Source organism: Clarias gariepinus, chromosome 1 (genome assembly GCF_024256425.1).
Source record: "Clarias gariepinus isolate MV-2021 ecotype Netherlands chromosome 1, CGAR_prim_01v2, whole genome shotgun sequence".
NCBI lineage: Eukaryota > Metazoa > Chordata > Actinopteri > Siluriformes > Clariidae > Clarias > Clarias gariepinus.
In genome coordinates, this window is record NC_071100.1 from 26506823 (window position 1) to 26524310 (window position 17488).

A 17488-nucleotide genomic window follows, 5' to 3' on the forward strand; every position below is an offset into this window, starting at 1 on the left:
CATAATTTCAGACTTCACAGATGGTAAACTTACTGGGCTTACAGAGACTTTATATTTTTAGACTTAATATTTACTATAAGTGATAATGAATTTCTATACATTTAACATCAAATGACCGCTTTGGTTGTAAGATTCAGATAATTATTTAAAAGCTAGACATTTAAAATGAGAATAAGAAAGAAAAGTATTTCTTTGTGCCCCCCTTTCCTTGTTAATGCCCTACCTGGCCCCCTGGCAAAACTTTGCTAGACCCGCCCCTGCACAGTTACCAGCTGTCAGCTATGTAGAAAAGGATCCTGGTGTTATTTGTCTGTCAGAAACAGTTCATAACTTCCCTTCAACTCATTCATGTTTTTTAAAAGATAACCCTGTTTCTCCATCACCTGTTCAACTCTGATGATTCAATAAGGAATCACCTGGTTCCTGGTTTCACCTTTATGTTTCTCTCTCACATATCCAAACCGATCATGACTAGCAGCTTTTATGGCTGTGGCTCCAGCAAACAGCTGATAAACCGATCAGCTGATCAACAGGAGAAGGAGGGGGAGAGAATGAGAGAAGCCGAGGCAGCTGCGCAGCATAAAGACACAGGATAACTCCAGCTTTGTGTTTTTTTTTTGGTTTGTTTGTTTTTTCATTCTAGCTGAAATACAGGACAAATCGCGTTCCTTTTCACCTCAATACGTAACGCGTAATATTTTTTCTGAATACGGGACGATTGCATTTTTTACGTTTGGCAACCCATACTAACTAACCTTATCAAAAATTCACTCTCAGTAACATCATAGCACCAGCATAGAAACTCTGTCATCATGCTAACTAGTACACAGTAGGAGTTATTGTAACTGACTGTAAAAAGTTAGCAAGCACAACGAAAATAAGCTACACCTACTTGGTTTATAAGGTTTTTTATGGTTTTACTTGGTTTTACTCCTCGGGTCTCTCCTCCTCCTGCCTGCCCTTTCACTCTTTAACCTGCGGCTGCTGGCCTCCATCACTTGCTAATTTTACTGAAGTGGAAGCTCCACTATAGCCACCAAACAACTGTGATATTTTAGCACATTTGGCAGCATCTGCCTGAAGGGCTAGTTTCTTTTTGGCGCTAATTTTTTCGGCTCCTCCTGCTGCTTTGCGGTTTTTTATTCTGCATTTTTGTTCAGTTATGATATGTGATTGCTGAGCCGTTGCAAGCGGGAAGGTGCATCTGACCTCCTCGGCTGTAATTGGTCCAGCCCAGAGTCGATCATGACTAATTGGCCAATTCGCCACCTTTAATGGTTTATAACGTTACAAAAAAAAAAAAAAAAAAACATCGGCGGCCGGCCCACAAAAGACGAAAATCACCATCGGCCCACCGGGCAAATGCCCGGTATGCCCTATGGCCAGTCCAGCCATGATGATAAATAAAACAGAAAAGCTTATAAGACTCGGTGGTCTCACATCAAAGCACTAACAAGGGCCAAGCCTGCTTAGCTTTATAAATCAGACTTGATCAGGCACTCTCATACCAGAATGCCTGGAAAAGGATACTGGTTTGAAAAAAAGGCCTATTTGATCAATCAAAATGATTTTTTTTAATTTAAAAATGAATAAAAAAATACATAAATAAATAATAAAAAAATACTATATGAGGAATAAAACTGAAAAGATTATAGAACCAGGGAGTCTCCCATCCAAACACTAACCAAGGCCAAGCCTGCTTAGCTTTATAAATCAGACTTGATCAGCCATTCTCATACCAGTAGGTCTGGAAGTGAAAACTGGGTTGAACGAAGGCCTATTTGACCAATTAAAATGATTTTTTTTATTATTTAGTAAATAAAAGAATAATAAAAAAAACTATATGAGGAATAAAACTGAAAAGCTTATAGAACCAGGGAGTCTCCCATCCAAGCACTAACCAGGGCCAAGCCTGCTTAGCTTTATAAATCAGACTTGATCAGGCACTCTCATACCAGAATGCCGGGAAAAGGATACTGGTGTGAAAAAAAGGCCTATTTGATCAATTAAAATGATTTTTTTAAATTTATAAATGAATAAAAAAATACATAAATTAATAATAAAAAAAACTATATGAGGAATAAAACTGAAAAGATCATAGAACCAGGGAGTCTCCCATCCAAGCACTAACCAAGGCCAAGCCTGCTTAGCTTTATAAATCAGACTTGATCAGCCATTCTCATACCAGTACGTCTGGAAGTGAAAACTGGGTTGAACGAAGGCCTATTTGACCAATTAAAATGATTTTTTTTTTATTATTTAGTAAATAAAAGAATAATAAAAAAAAACTATATGAGGAATAAAACTAAAAAGCTTATAGAACCAGGGAGTCTCCCATCCAAGCACTAACCAGGGCCAAGCCTGCTTAGCTTTATAAATCAGACTTGATCAGCCATTCTCATACCAGTACGTCTGGAAGTGAAAACTGGGTTGAACGAAGGCCTATTTGACCAATTAAAATGATTTTTTTTTTTATTTAATAAAAAAAGAATAAAAAAAATAAAAAACTATATGAGGAATGAAACTTAAAAAAAAAAACAAATCTATATGAGGAATAAAACTGAAAAGCTTATAGAACCAGGGAGTCTCCCATCCAAGCACTAACAAGGGACAAGCCTGCTTAGCTTTATAAATCAGACTTGATTAGCCATTCTCATACCAGTATGTCTGGAAGTGAAAAGTGGGTTGAACGAAGGCCTATTTGACCAATTAAAATGATTTTTATTATTATTAATAAAAATAAATAAATAAATAAAAAACTATATGAGGAATAAAACTGAACAGCTTATAGAACCAGGGAGCCTCCCATCCAAGCACTGACCAGGGCCAAGCCTGCATAGCTTTATGAATGAGACTTAATCTCCCATTCTCATACCAGTATGTCTGGAAGTGAAAACTGGGTTGAACAAAGGCCTATTTGACCAATTAAAATGATATATATATATATATATATATATTTTTTTTTTTTGTAAATTAAAAAAAAACTATATGAGGAATAAAACTGAAAAGCTTATAAAACCAGAGAGTCTTCCATCCAAGCACTAACCAGGGCCAAGCCTGCTTAGCTTTATAAATCAGACTTGATCAGCCATTCTCATACCAGTATGTCTGGAAGTGAAAACTGGTTTGAACGAAGGCCTATTTGACCAAATAAATCCTTTTTTTTTTATTATTTAAAAAAGAAAAAAAAAAAAAAAAAAAAAAAGCTATATAGGGAATAAAACTGAAAAGCTTATAGAACCAGGAAGTCTCCTATCCAAGCACTAACGATGGCCAAGCCTGCTTAGCTTTATAAATCAGACATGATCAGCCATTCTCATACCAGTATGTCTGGAAGTGAAAGCTGGGTTGAACGAAGGCCTATTTGACCAATTAAAATGAATTTTTTTATTATTTATTAAAAAAAAAAGAATAATAAAAAAAAAACTATATGAGGAATGAAACTGAAAAAAAAATATATATATATGAGGAAAAAAACTGAAAAGCTTATAGAACCAGGGAGTCTCCCATCCAAGCACTGACCAGGGCCAAGCCTGCATAGCTTTATAAATGAGACTTGATCAGCCATTCTCATACCAGTATGTCTGGATGTGAAAACTGGGTTGAACGAAGGCCTATTTGACCAATTAAAATGATTTTTTTTTTTATTAAAAAAAAAAAAAAAAATATATATATATATATATATATATATATATATATATATATATGAGGAATAAAACTATAAAGCTTATAGAACCAGGGAGTCTCCCATCCAAGCACTGATCAGGGCCAAGCCTGCATAGCTTTTTAAATCAGACTTGATCAGCCATTCTCATACCAGTATGTCTGGAAGTGAAAACTGGGTTGAACGAAGGCCTATTTGACCAATTAAAATGTTTTTTTTTTTTATTTAATAAATAAAAGAATAAAAAAATAAAAACTATATGAGGAATGAAACTGAAAAGCTTATAGAACCAGGGAGTCTCCCATCCAAGCACTGACCAGGGCCAAGCCTGCTTAGCTTTATAAATCAGACTTGATCAGCCATTCTCATACCAGTACGTCTGGAAGTGAAAACTGGGTTGAACGAAGGCCTAGTTGACCAATTAAAATGATTTTTTTTTATTATTTAATAAAAAAAGAATAAAAAAATAAAAAACTATATGAGGAATGAAACTGAAAATAAAAGAAAAACTATATGAGGAATAAAACTGAAAAGCTTATAGGACCAGGGAGTCTCCCATCCAAGCACTGACCAGGGCCAAGCCTGCTTAGCTTTATAAATCAGACTTGATCAGCCATTCTCATACCAGTATGTCTGGAAGTGAAAACTGGGTTGAACGAAGGCCTATTTGACCAATTAAAATGATTTTTTTTATTATTTAAAAACAATATATATATATATATATATATATATATATATATATATATATATATATATATATATATATATATATATATGAGGAATAAAACTTAAAAACTTATAGAACCAGGGAGTCTCCCATCCAAGCACTGACCAGGACCAAGCCTGCTTAGCTTTATAAATCAGACTTGATCAGCCATTCTCATACCAGTATGTCTGGAAGTGAAAACTGGGTTGAACGAAGGCCTAATTGTCCAATTAAAATGATTTTTTTTTATTATTTAATAAATAAAAGATTAAAAAATAAAAAAACTATATGAGGAATAAAACTGAAAAGCTTATAGAACCAGGGAGTCTCCTATCCACGCACTAACCAGGGCCAAGCCTGCTTAGCTTTATAAATCAGACTTGATCAGCCATTCTCATAACAGTATGTCTGGAAGTGAAAACTGGGTTGAACGAAGGCCTATTTGACCATCTAAAATGATTTTTTTTATTATTTAAAAAAAAAAATAAATAAATAAAAAAAAAAAAATATATATATATATATATATATATATATATATATATATATATATATATATATGAGGAATAAAACTGAAAAGCTTATAGAACCAGGGAGTCTCCCATCCACGCACTAACCAGGGCCAAGCCTGCTTAGCTTTATAAATCAGACTTGATCAGCCATTCTCATACCAGTACGTCTGGAAGTGAAAACTGGGTTGAACGAAGGCCTATTTGACCAATTAAAATGATTTTTTTTATTATTTAATAAATAAAAGAATAAAAAAAAAAAAAACTATATGAGGAATAAAACTGAAAAGCTTATAGAACCAGGGAGTCTCCCATCCAAGCACTAACCAGGGCCAAGCCTGCTTAGCTTTATAAATCAGACTTGATCAGCCATTCTCATACCATTATGTCTGGAAGTGAAAACTGGGTTGAACGAAGGCCTATTTGACCAATTAAAATGATTTTATTTATTATTTAATAAATAAAAGATTAAAAAATAAAAAAACTATATGAGGAATAAAACTGAAAAGTTTATAGAACCAGGGAGTCTCCCATCCAAGCACTGACCAGGGCCAAGCCTGCTTAGCTTTATAAATCAGACTTGATCAGCCATTCTCATACCAGTATGTCTGGAAGTAAAAACTGGGTGGAACGAAGGCCTATTTGGCCAATAAAATGATGTTTTTTATTATTATTTAAAAAAAAAAAAAAAAAACTATATGAGGAATAAAACTGAAAAGCTTATAGAACCAGGAAGTCTCCCATCCAAGCACTGACCAGGGCCAAGCCTGCTTAGCTTTATAAATCAGACTTGATCAGGCATTCTCATACCAGTACGTCTGGAAGTGAAAAGTGGGTTGAACGAAGGCCTATTTGACCAATTAAAATGATTTGTTTTTATTATTTAATAAAAAAAGAATAAAAAAATAAAAAACTATATGAGGAATGAAACTGAAAAAAAAAAAAAAAAAACTATATGAGGAATAAAACTGAAAAGCTTATAGAACCAGGGAGTCTCCCATCCAAGCACTGACCAGGGCCAAGCCTGCTTAGCTTTATAAATCAGACTTGATCAGCCATTCTCATACCAGTATGTCTGGAAGTGGAAACTGGGTGGAACGAAGGCCTATTTGACCAATTAAAATGATTTTTTTAATTATTTAATAAATAAAAGAATAATAAAAAAAAAAAACTATATGAGGAATAAAACTGAAAAGCTTATAGAACCAGGGAGTCTCCCATCCAAGCACTAATCAGGGCCAAGCCTGCTTAGCTTTATAAATCAGACTTGATCAGCCATTCTCATACCAGTATGTCTGGAAGTGAAAACTGGGTTGAACGAAGGCCTATTTGACCAATTAAAATGATTTTATTTATTATTTAATAAATAAAAGATTAAAAAATAAAAAAACTATGTGAGGAATAAAACTGAAAAATTTATAGAACCAGGGAGTCTCCCATCCAAGCACTGACCAGGGCCAAGCCTGCTTAGCTTTCTAAATCAGACTTGATCAGCCATTCTCATACCAGTATGTCTGGAAGTGAAAACTGGGTTGAACGAAGGCCTATTTGACCAATTAAAATGATTTTATTTATTATTTAATAAATAAAAGATTAAAAAATAAAAAAACTATGTGAGGAATAAAACTGAAAAATTTATAGAACCAGGGAGTCTCCCATCCAAGCACTGACCAGGGCCAAGCCTGCTTAGCTTTATAAATCAGACTTGATCAGCCATTCTCATACCAGTATGTCTGGAAGTGGAAACTGGGTGGAACGAAGGCCTATTTGACCAATTAAAATGATTTTTTTAATTATTTAATAAATAAAAGAATAATAAAAAAAAAAACTATATGAGGAATAAAACTGAAAAGCTTATAGAACCAGGGAGTCTCCCATCCAAGCACTAATCAGGGCCAAGCCTGCTTAGCTTTATAAATCAGACTTGATCAGCCATTCTCATACCAGTATGTCTGGAAGTGAAAACTGGGTTGAACGAAGGCCTATTTGACCAATTAAAATGATTTTATTTATTATTTAATAAATAAAAGATTAAAAAATAAAAAAACTATGTGAGGAATAAAACTGAAAAATTTATAGAACCAGGGAGTCTCCCATCCAAGCACTGACCAGGGCCAAGCCTGCTTAGCTTTATAAATCAGACTTGATCAGCCATTCTCATACCAGTATGTCTGGAAGTAAAAACTGGGTGGAACGAAGGCCTATTTGGCCATAAAATGATGTTTTTTATTATTATTTTTTTTTTTTTTTTTTTTTTTTTTTTAAAAAAAAAAAAAAAAAAAAACTATATGAGGAATAAAACTGAAAAGCTTATAGAACCAGGAAGTCTCCCATCCAAGCACTGACCAGGGCCAAGCCTGCTTAGCTTTATAAATCAGACTTGATCAGGCATTCTCATACCAGTACATCTGGAAGTGAAAACTGGGTTGAACGAAGGCCTATTTGACCAATTAAAATGATTTGTTTTTATTATTTAATAAAAAAAGAATAAAAAAATAAAAAACTATATGAGGAATGAAACTGGAAAAAAAAAAAAACTATATGAGGAATAAAACTGAAAAGCTTATAGAACCAGGGAGTCTCCCATCCAAGCACTGACCAGGGCCAAGCCTGCTTAGCTTTATAAATCAGACTTGATCAGCCATTCTCATACCAGTATGTCTGGAAGTGGAAACTGGGTGGAACGAAGGCCTATTTGACCAATTAAAATGATTTTTTTAATTATTTAATAAATAAAAGAATAATAAAAAAAAAAACTATATGAGGAATAAAACTGAAAAGCTTATAGAACCAGGGAGTCTCCCATCCAAGCACTAATCAGGGCCAAGCCTGCTTAGCTTTATAAATCAGACTTGATCAGCCATTCTCATACCAGTATGTCTGGAAGTGAAAACTGGGTTGAACGAAGGCCTATTTGACCAATTAAAATGATTTTATTTATTATTTAATAAATAAAAGATTAAAAAATAAAAAAACTATGTGAGGAATAAAACTGAAAAATTTATAGAACCAGGGAGTCTCCCATCCAAGCACTGACCAGGGCCAAGCCTGCTTAGCTTTATAAATCAGACTTGATCAGCATTCTCATACCAGTATGTCTGGAAGTAAAAACTGGGTGGAACGAAGGCCTATTTGGCCATAAAATGATGTTTTTTATTATTATTTTTTTTTTTAAAAAAAAAAAAAAAAAAAAAAAAAAAAAAAAAAAAAAAAAAAAAAAACTATATGAGGAATAAAACTGAAAAGCTTATAGAACCAGGAAGTCTCCCATCCAAGCACTGACCAGGGCCAAGCCTGCTTAGCTTTATAAATCAGACTTGATCAGGCATTCTCATACCAGTACATCTGGAAGTGAAAACTGGGTTGAACGAAGGCCTATTTGACCAATTAAAATGATTTGTTTTTATTATTTAATAAAAAAAGAATAAAAAAATAAAAAACTATATGAGGAATGAAACTGGAAAAAAAAAAAAACTATATGAGGAATAAAACTGAAAAGCTTATAGAACCAGGGAGTCTCCCATCCAAGCACTGACCAGGGCCAAGCCTGCTTAGCTTTATAAATCAGACTTGATCAGCCATTCTCATACCAGTATGTCTGGAAGTGGAAACTGGGTGGAACGAAGGCCTATTTGACCAATTAAAATGATTTTTTTAATTATTTAATAAATAAAAGAATAATAAAAAAAAAAACTATATGAGGAATAAAACTGAAAAGCTTATAGAACCAGGGAGTCTCCCATCCAAGCACTAATCAGGGCCAAGCCTGCTTAGCTTTATAAATCAGACTTGATCAGCCATTCTCATACCAGTATGTCTGGAAGTGAAAACTGGGTTGAACGAAGGCCTATTTGACCAATTAAAATGATTTTATTTATTATTTAATAAATAAAAGATTAAAAAATAAAAAAACTATGTGAGGAATAAAACTGAAAAATTTATAGAACCAGGGAGTCTCCCATCCAAGCACTGACCAGGGCCAAGCCTGCTTAGCTTTATAAATCAGACTTGATCAGCCATTCTCATACCAGTATGTCTGGAAGTGGAAACTGGGTGGAACGAAGGCCTATTTGACCAATTAAAATGATTTTTTTAATTATTTAATAAATAAAAGAATAATAAAAAAAAAAACTATATGAGGAATAAAACTGAAAAGCTTATAGAACCAGGGAGTCTCCCATCCAAGCACTAATCAGGGCCAAGCCTGCTTAGCTTTATAAATCAGACTTGATCAGCCATTCTCATACCAGTATGTCTGGAAGTGAAAACTGGGTTGAACGAAGGCCTATTTGACCAATTAAAATGATTTTATTTATTATTTAATAAATAAAAGATTAAAAAATAAAAAAACTATGTGAGGAATAAAACTGAAAAATTTATAGAACCAGGGAGTCTCCCATCCAAGCACTGACCAGGGCCAAGCCTGCTTAGCTTTATAAATCAGACTTGATCAGCCATTCTCATACCAGTATGTCTGGAAGTAAAAACTGGGTGGAACGAAGGCCTATTTGGCCAATAAAATGATGTTTTTTATTATTATTTTAAAAAAAAAAAAAAAAAAAAAAAAAAAAAAAAAAAACTATATGAGGAATAAAACTGAAAAGCTTATAGAACCAGGAAGTCTCCCATCCAAGCACTGACCAGGGCCAAGCCTGCTTAGCTTTATAAATCAGACTTGATCAGGCATTCTCATACCAGTACATCTGGAAGTGAAAACTGGGTTGAACGAAGGCCTATTTGACCAATTAAAATGATTTGTTTTTATTATTTAATAAAAAAAGAATAAAAAATTAAAAAACTATATGAGGAATGAAACTGGAAAAAAAAAAAAACTATATGAGGAATAAAACTGAAAAGCTTATAGAACCAGGAAGTCTCCCATCCAAGCACTGACCAGGGCCAAGCCTGCTTAGCTTTATAAATCAGACTTGATCAGGCATTCTCATACCAGTACGTCTGGAAGTGAAAACTGGGTTGAACGAAGGCCTATTTGACCAATTAAAATGATTTGTTTTTATTATTTAATAAAAAAAGAATAAAAAAATAAAAAACTATATGAGGAATGAAACTGAAAAAAAAAAAAAAAAAACTATATGAGGAATAAAACTGAAAAGCTTATAGAACCAGGGAGTCTCCCATCCAAGCACTGACCAGGGCCAAGCCTGCTTAGCTTTATAAATCAGACTTGATCAGCCATTCTCATACCATTATGTCTGGAAGTGAAAACTGGGTTGAACGAAGGCCTATTTGACCAATTAAAATGATTTTATTTATTATTTAATAAATAAAAGATTAAAAAATAAAAAAACTATATGAGGAATAAAACTGAAAAGTTTATAGAACCAGGGAGTCTCCCATCCAAGCACTGACCAGGGCCAAGCCTGCTTAGCTTTATAAATCAGACTTGATCAGCCATTCTCATACCAGTATGTCTGGAAGTGGAAACTGGGTGGAACGAAGGCCTATTTGACCAATTAAAATGATTTTTTTAATTATTTAATAAATAAAAGAATAATAAAAAAAAAAACTATATGAGGAATAAAACTGAAAAGCTTATAGAACCAGGGAGTCTCCCATCCAAGCACTAATCAGGGCCAAGCCTGCTTAGCTTTATAAATCAGACTTGATCAGCCATTCTCATACCAGTATGTCTGGAAGTGAAAACTGGGTTGAACGAAGGCCTATTTGACCAATTAAAATGATTTTATTTATTATTTAATAAATAAAAGATTAAAAAATAAAAAAACTATGTGAGGAATAAAACTGAAAAATTTATAGAACCAGGGAGTCTCCCATCCAAGCACTGACCAGGGCCAAGCCTGCTTAGCTTTATAAATCAGACTTGATCAGCCATTCTCATACCAGTATGTCTGGAAGTGGAAACTGGGTGGAACGAAGGCCTATTTGACCAATTAAAATGATTTTTTTAATTATTTAATAAATAAAAGAATAATAAAAAAAAAACTATATGAGGAATAAAACTGAAAAGCTTATAGAACCAGGGAGTCTCCCATCCAAGCACTAATCAGGGCCAAGCCTGCTTAGCTTTATAAATCAGACTTGATCAGCCATTCTCATACCAGTATGTCTGGAAGTGAAAACTGGGTTGAACGAAGGCCTATTTGACCAATTAAAATGATTTTATTTATTATTTAATAAATAAAAGATTAAAAAATAAAAAAACTATATGAGGAATAAAACTGAAAAGCTTATAGAACCAGGAAGTCTCCCATCCAAGCACTGACCAGGGCCAAGCCTGCTTAGCTTTATAAATCAGACTTGATCAGGCATTCTCATACCAGTACATCTGGAAGTGAAAACTGGGTTGAACGAAGGCCTATTTGACCAATTAAAATGATTTGTTTTTATTATTTAATAAAAAAAGAATAAAAAAATAAAAAACTATATGAGGAATGAAACTGGAAAAAATAAAAAAACTATATGAGGAATAAAACTGAAAAGCTTATAGAACCAGGAAGTCTCCCATCCAAGCACTGACCAGGGCCAAGCCTGCTTAGCTTTATAAATCAGACTTGATCAGGCATTCTCATACCAGTACGTCTGGAAGTGAAAACTGGGTTGAACGAAGGCCTATTTGACCAATTAAAATGATTTGTTTTTATTATTTAATAAAAAAAGAATAAAAAAATAAAAAACTATATGAGGAATGAAACTGAAAAAAAAAAAAAAAAAACTATATGAGGAATAAAACTGAAAAGCTTATAGAACCAGGGAGTCTCCCATCCAAGCACTGACCAGGGCCAAGCCTGCTTAGCTTTATAAATCAGACTTGATCAGCCATTCTCATACCATTATGTCTGGAAGTGAAAACTGGGTTGAACAAAGGCCTATTTGACCAATTAAAATGATTTTATTTATTATTTAATAAATAAAAGATTAAAAAATAAAAAAACTATATGAGGAATAAAACTGAAAAGTTTATAGAACCAGGGAGTCTCCCATCCAAGCACTGACCAGGGCCAAGCCTGCTTAGCTTTATAAATCAGACTTGATCAGCCATTCTCATACCAGTATGTCTGGAAGTAAAAACTGGGTGGAACGAAGGCCTATTTGGCCAATAAAATGATGTTTTTTATTATTATTTAAAAAAAAAAAAAAAAAAAAAAAAAAATATGAGGAATAAAACTGAAAAAAAAAAAAAAAAAACTATATGAGGAATAAAACTGAAAAGCTTATAGAACCAGGGAGTGTCCCATCCAAGCACTGACCAGGGCCAAGCCTGCTTAGCTTTATAAATCAGACTTGATCAGCCATTCTCATACCAGTATGTCTGGAAGTGGAAACTGGGTGGAACGAAGGCCTATTTGACCAATTAAAATGATTTGTTTTTATTATTTAATAAAAAAAGAATAAAAAAATAAAAAACTATATGAGGAATAAAACTGAAAAAAAAAAAAAAAAACTATATGAGGAATAAAACTGAAAAGCTTATAGAACCAGGGAGTCTCCCATCCAAGCACTGACCAGGGCCAAGCCTGCTTAGCTTTATAAATCAGACTTGATCAGCCATTCTCATACCAGTATGTCTGGAAGTGGAAACTGGGTGGAACGAAGGCCTATTTGACCAATTAAAATGATTTTTTTAATTATTTAATAAATAAAAGAATAATAAAAAAAAAAACTATATGAGGAATAAAACTGAAAAGCTTATAGAACCAGGGAGTCTCCCATCCAAGCACTAATCAGGGCCAAGCCTGCTTAGCTTTATAAATCAGACTTGATCAGCCATTCTCATACCAGTATGTCTGGAAGTGAAAACTGGGTTGAACGAAGGCCTATTTGACCAATTAAAATGATTTTATTTATTATTTAATAAATAAAAGATTAAAAAATAAAAAAACTATGTGAGGAATAAAACTGAAAAATTTATAGAACCAGGGAGTCTCCCATCCAAGCACTGACCAGGGCCAAGCCTGCTTAGCTTTATAAATCAGACTTGATCAGCCATTCTCATACCAGTATGTCTGGAAGTAAAAACTGGGTGGAACGAAGGCCTATTTGGCCAATAAAATGATGTTTTTTATTATTATTTTTAAAAACAAAAAAAAAAACTATATGAGGAATAAAACTGAAAAGCTTATAGAACCAGGAAGTCTCCCATCCAAGCACTGACCAGGGCCAAGCCTGCTTAGCTTTATAAATCAGACTTGATCAGGCATTCTCATACCAGTACATCTGGAAGTGAAAACTGGGTTGAACGAAGGCCTATTTGACCAATTAAAATGATTTGTTTTTATTATTTAATAAAAAAAGAATAAAAAAATAAAAAACTATATGAGGAATGAAACTGGAAAAAAAAAAAAAACTATATGAGGAATAAAACTGAAAAGCTTATAGAACCAGGAAGTCTCCCATCCAAGCACTGACCAGGGCCAAGCCTGCTTAGCTTTATAAATCAGACTTGATCAGCCATTCTCATACCAGTATGTCTGGAAGTGGAAACTGGGTGGAACGAAGGCCTATTTGACCAATTAAAATGATTTGTTTTTATTATTTAATAAAAAAAGAATAAAAAAATAAAAAACTATATGAGGAATAAAACTGAAAAAAAAAAAAAAAAACTATATGAGGAATAAAACTGAAAAGCTTATAGAACCAGGGAGTCTCCCATCCAAGCACTGACCAGGGCCAAGCCTGCTTAGCTTTATAAATCAGACTTGATCAGCCATTCTCATACCAGTATGTCTGGAAGTGGAAACTGGGTGGAACGAAGGCCTATTTGACCAATTAAAATGATTTTTTTAATTATTTAATAAATAAAAGAATAATAAAAAAAAAACTATATGAGGAATAAAACTGAAAAGCTTATAGAACCAGGGAGTCTCCCATCCAAGCACTAATCAGGGCCAAGCCTGCTTAGCTTTATAAATCAGACTTGATCAGCCATTCTCATACCAGTATGTCTGGAAGTGAAAACTGGGTTGAACGAAGGCCTATTTGACCAATTAAAATGATTTTATTTATTATTTAATAAATAAAAGATTAAAAAATAAAAAAACTATGTGAGGAATAAAACTGAAAAATTTATAGAACCAGGGAGTCTCCCATCCAAGCACTGACCAGGGCCAAGCCTGCTTAGCTTTATAAATCAGACTTGATCAGCCATTCTCATACCAGTATGTCTGGAAGTGGAAACTGGGTGGAACGAAGGCCTATTTGACCAATTAAAATGATTTTTTTAATTATTTAATAAATAAAAGAATAATAAAAAAAAAAACTATATGAGGAATAAAACTGAAAAGCTTATAGAACCAGGGAGTCTCCCATCCAAGCACTAATCAGGGCCAAGCCTGCTTAGCTTTATAAATCAGACTTGATCAGCCATTCTCATACCAGTATGTCTGGAAGTGAAAACTGGGTTGAACGAAGGCCTATTTGACCAATTAAAATGATTTTATTTATTATTTAATAAATAAAAGATTAAAAAATAAAAAAACTATGTGAGGAATAAAACTGAAAAATTTATAGAACCAGGGAGTCTCCCATCCAAGCACTGACCAGGGCCAAGCCTGCTTAGCTTTATAAATCAGACTTGATCAGCCATTCTCATACCAGTATGTCTGGAAGTAAAAACTGGGTGGAACGAAGGCCTATTTGGCCAATAAAATGATGTTTTTTATTATTATTTTTAAAAAAAAAAAAAAAAAAAAAAAAAACTATATGAGGAATAAAACTGAAAAGCTTATAGAACCAGGAAGTCTCCCATCCAAGCACTGACCAGGGCCAAGCCTGCTTAGCTTTATAAATCAGACTTGATCAGCCATTCTCATACCAGTATGTCTGGAAGTGGAAACTGGGTGGAACGAAGGCCTATTTGACCAATTAAAATGATTTGTTTTTATTATTTAATAAAAAAAGAATAAAAAAATAAAAAACTATATGAGGAATAAAACTGAAAAAAAAAAAAAAAAACTATATGAGGAATAAAACTGAAAAGCTTATAGAACCAGGGAGTCTCCCATCCAAGCACTGACCAGGGCCAAGCCTGCTTAGCTTTATAAATCAGACTTGATCAGCCATTCTCATACCATTATGTCTGGAAGTGAAAACTGGGTTGAACGAAGGCCTATTTGACCAATTAAAATGATTTTATTTATTATTTAATAAATAAAAGATTAAAAAATAAAAAAACTATATGAGGAATAAAACTGAAAAGTTTATAGAACCAGGGAGTCTCCCATCCAAGCACTGACCAGGGCCAAGCCTGCTTAGCTTTATAAACCAGACTTGATCAGCCATTCTCATACCAGTATGTCTGGAAGTGGAAACTGGGTGGAACGAAGGCCTATTTGACCAATTAAAATGATTTTTTTAATTATTTAATAAATAAAAGAATAATAAAAAAAAAAACTATATGAGGAATAAAACTGAAAAGCTTATAGAACCAGGGAGTCTCCCATCCAAGCACTAATCAGGGCCAAGCCTGCTTAGCTTTATAAATCAGACTTGATCAGCCATTCTCATACCAGTATGTCTGGAAGTGAAAACTGGGTTGAACGAAGGCCTATTTGACCAATTAAAATGATTTTATTTATTATTTAATAAATAAAAGATTAAAAAATAAAAAAACTATGTGAGGAATAAAACTGAAAAATTTATAGAACCAGGGAGTCTCCCATCCAAGCACTGACCAGGGCCAAGCCTGCTTAGCTTTATAAATCAGACTTGATCAGCCATTCTCATACCAGTATGTCTGGAAGTAAAAACTGGGTGGAACGAAGGCCTATTTGGCCAATAAAATGATGTTTTTTATTATTATTTTTAAAAAAAAAAAAAAAAAAAAAAAAAAAAAAACCTATATGAGGAATAAAACTGAAAAGCTTATAGAACCAGGAAGTCTCCCATCCAAGCACTGACCAGGGCCAAGCCTGCTTAGCTTTATAAATCAGACTTGATCAGCCATTCTCATACCAGTATGTCTGGAAGTGGAAACTGGGTGGAACGAAGGCCTATTTGACCAATTAAAATGATTTGTTTTTATTATTTAATAAAAAAAGAATAAAAAAATAAAAAACTATATGAGGAATAAAACTGAAAAAAAAAAAAAAAAACTATATGAGGAATAAAACTGAAAAGCTTATAGAACCAGGGAGTCTCCCATCCAAGCACTGACCAGGGCCAAGCCTGCTTAGCTTTATAAATCAGACTTGATCAGCCATTCTCATACCATTATGTCTGGAAGTGAAAACTGGGTTGAACGAAGGCCTATTTGACCAATTAAAATGATTTTATTTATTATTTAATAAATAAAAGATTAAAAAATAAAAAAACTATATGAGGAATAAAACTGAAAAGTTTATAGAACCAGGGAGTCTCCCATCCAAGCACTGACCAGGGCCAAGCCTGCTTAGCTTTATAAATCAGACTTGATCAGCCATTCTCATACCAGTATGTCTGGAAGTGGAAACTGGGTGGAACGAAGGCCTATTTGACCAATTAAAATGATTTTTTTAATTATTTAATAAATAAAAGAATAATAAAAAAAAAAACTATATGAGGAATAAAACTGAAAAGCTTATAGAACCAGGGAGTCTCCCATCCAAGCACTAATCAGGGCCAAGCCTGCTTAGCTTTATAAATCAGACTTGATCAGCCATTCTCATACCAGTATGTCTGGAAGTGAAAACTGGGTTGAACGAAGGCCTATTTGACCAATTAAAATGATTTTATTTATTATTTAATAAATAAAAGATTAAAAAATAAAAAAACTATGTGAGGAATAAAACTGAAAAATTTATAGAACCAGGGAGTCTCCCATCCAAGCACTGACCAGGGCCAAGCCTGCTTAGCTTTATAAATCAGACTTGATCAGCCATTCTCATACCAGTATGTCTGGAAGTAAAAACTGGGTGGAACGAAGGCCTATTTGGCCAATAAAATGATGTTTTTTATTATTATTTTAAAAAAAAAAAAAAAAAAAAAAAAAAAAAAAACCTATATGAGGAATAAAACTGAAAAGCTTATAGAACCAGGAAGTCTCCCATCCAAGCACTGACCAGGGCCAAGCCTGCTTAGCTTTATAAATCAGACTTGATCAGCCATTCTCATACCAGTATGTCTGGAAGTGGAAACTGGGTGGAACGAAGGCCTATTTGACCAATTAAAATGATTTGTTTTTATTATTTAATAAAAAAAGAATAAAAAAATAAAAAACTATATGAGGAATAAAACTGAAAAAAAAAAAAAAAAACTATATGAGGAATAAAACTGAAAAGCTTATAGAACCAGGGAGTCTCCCATCCAAGCACTGACCAGGGCCAAGCCTGCTTAGCTTTATAAATCAGACTTGATCAGCCATTCTCATACCATTATGTCTGGAAGTGAAAACTGGGTTGAACGAAGGCCTATTTGACCAATTAAAATGATTTTATTTATTATTTAATAAATAAAAGATTAAAAAATAAAAAAACTATATGAGGAATAAAACTGAAAAGTTTATAGAACCAGGGAGTCTCCCATCCAAGCACTGACCAGGGCCAAGCCTGCTTAGCTTTATAAATCAGACTTGATCAACCATTCTCATACCAGTATGTCTGGAAGTAAAAACTGGGTGGAACGAAGGCCTATTTGGCCAATAAAATGATGTTTTTT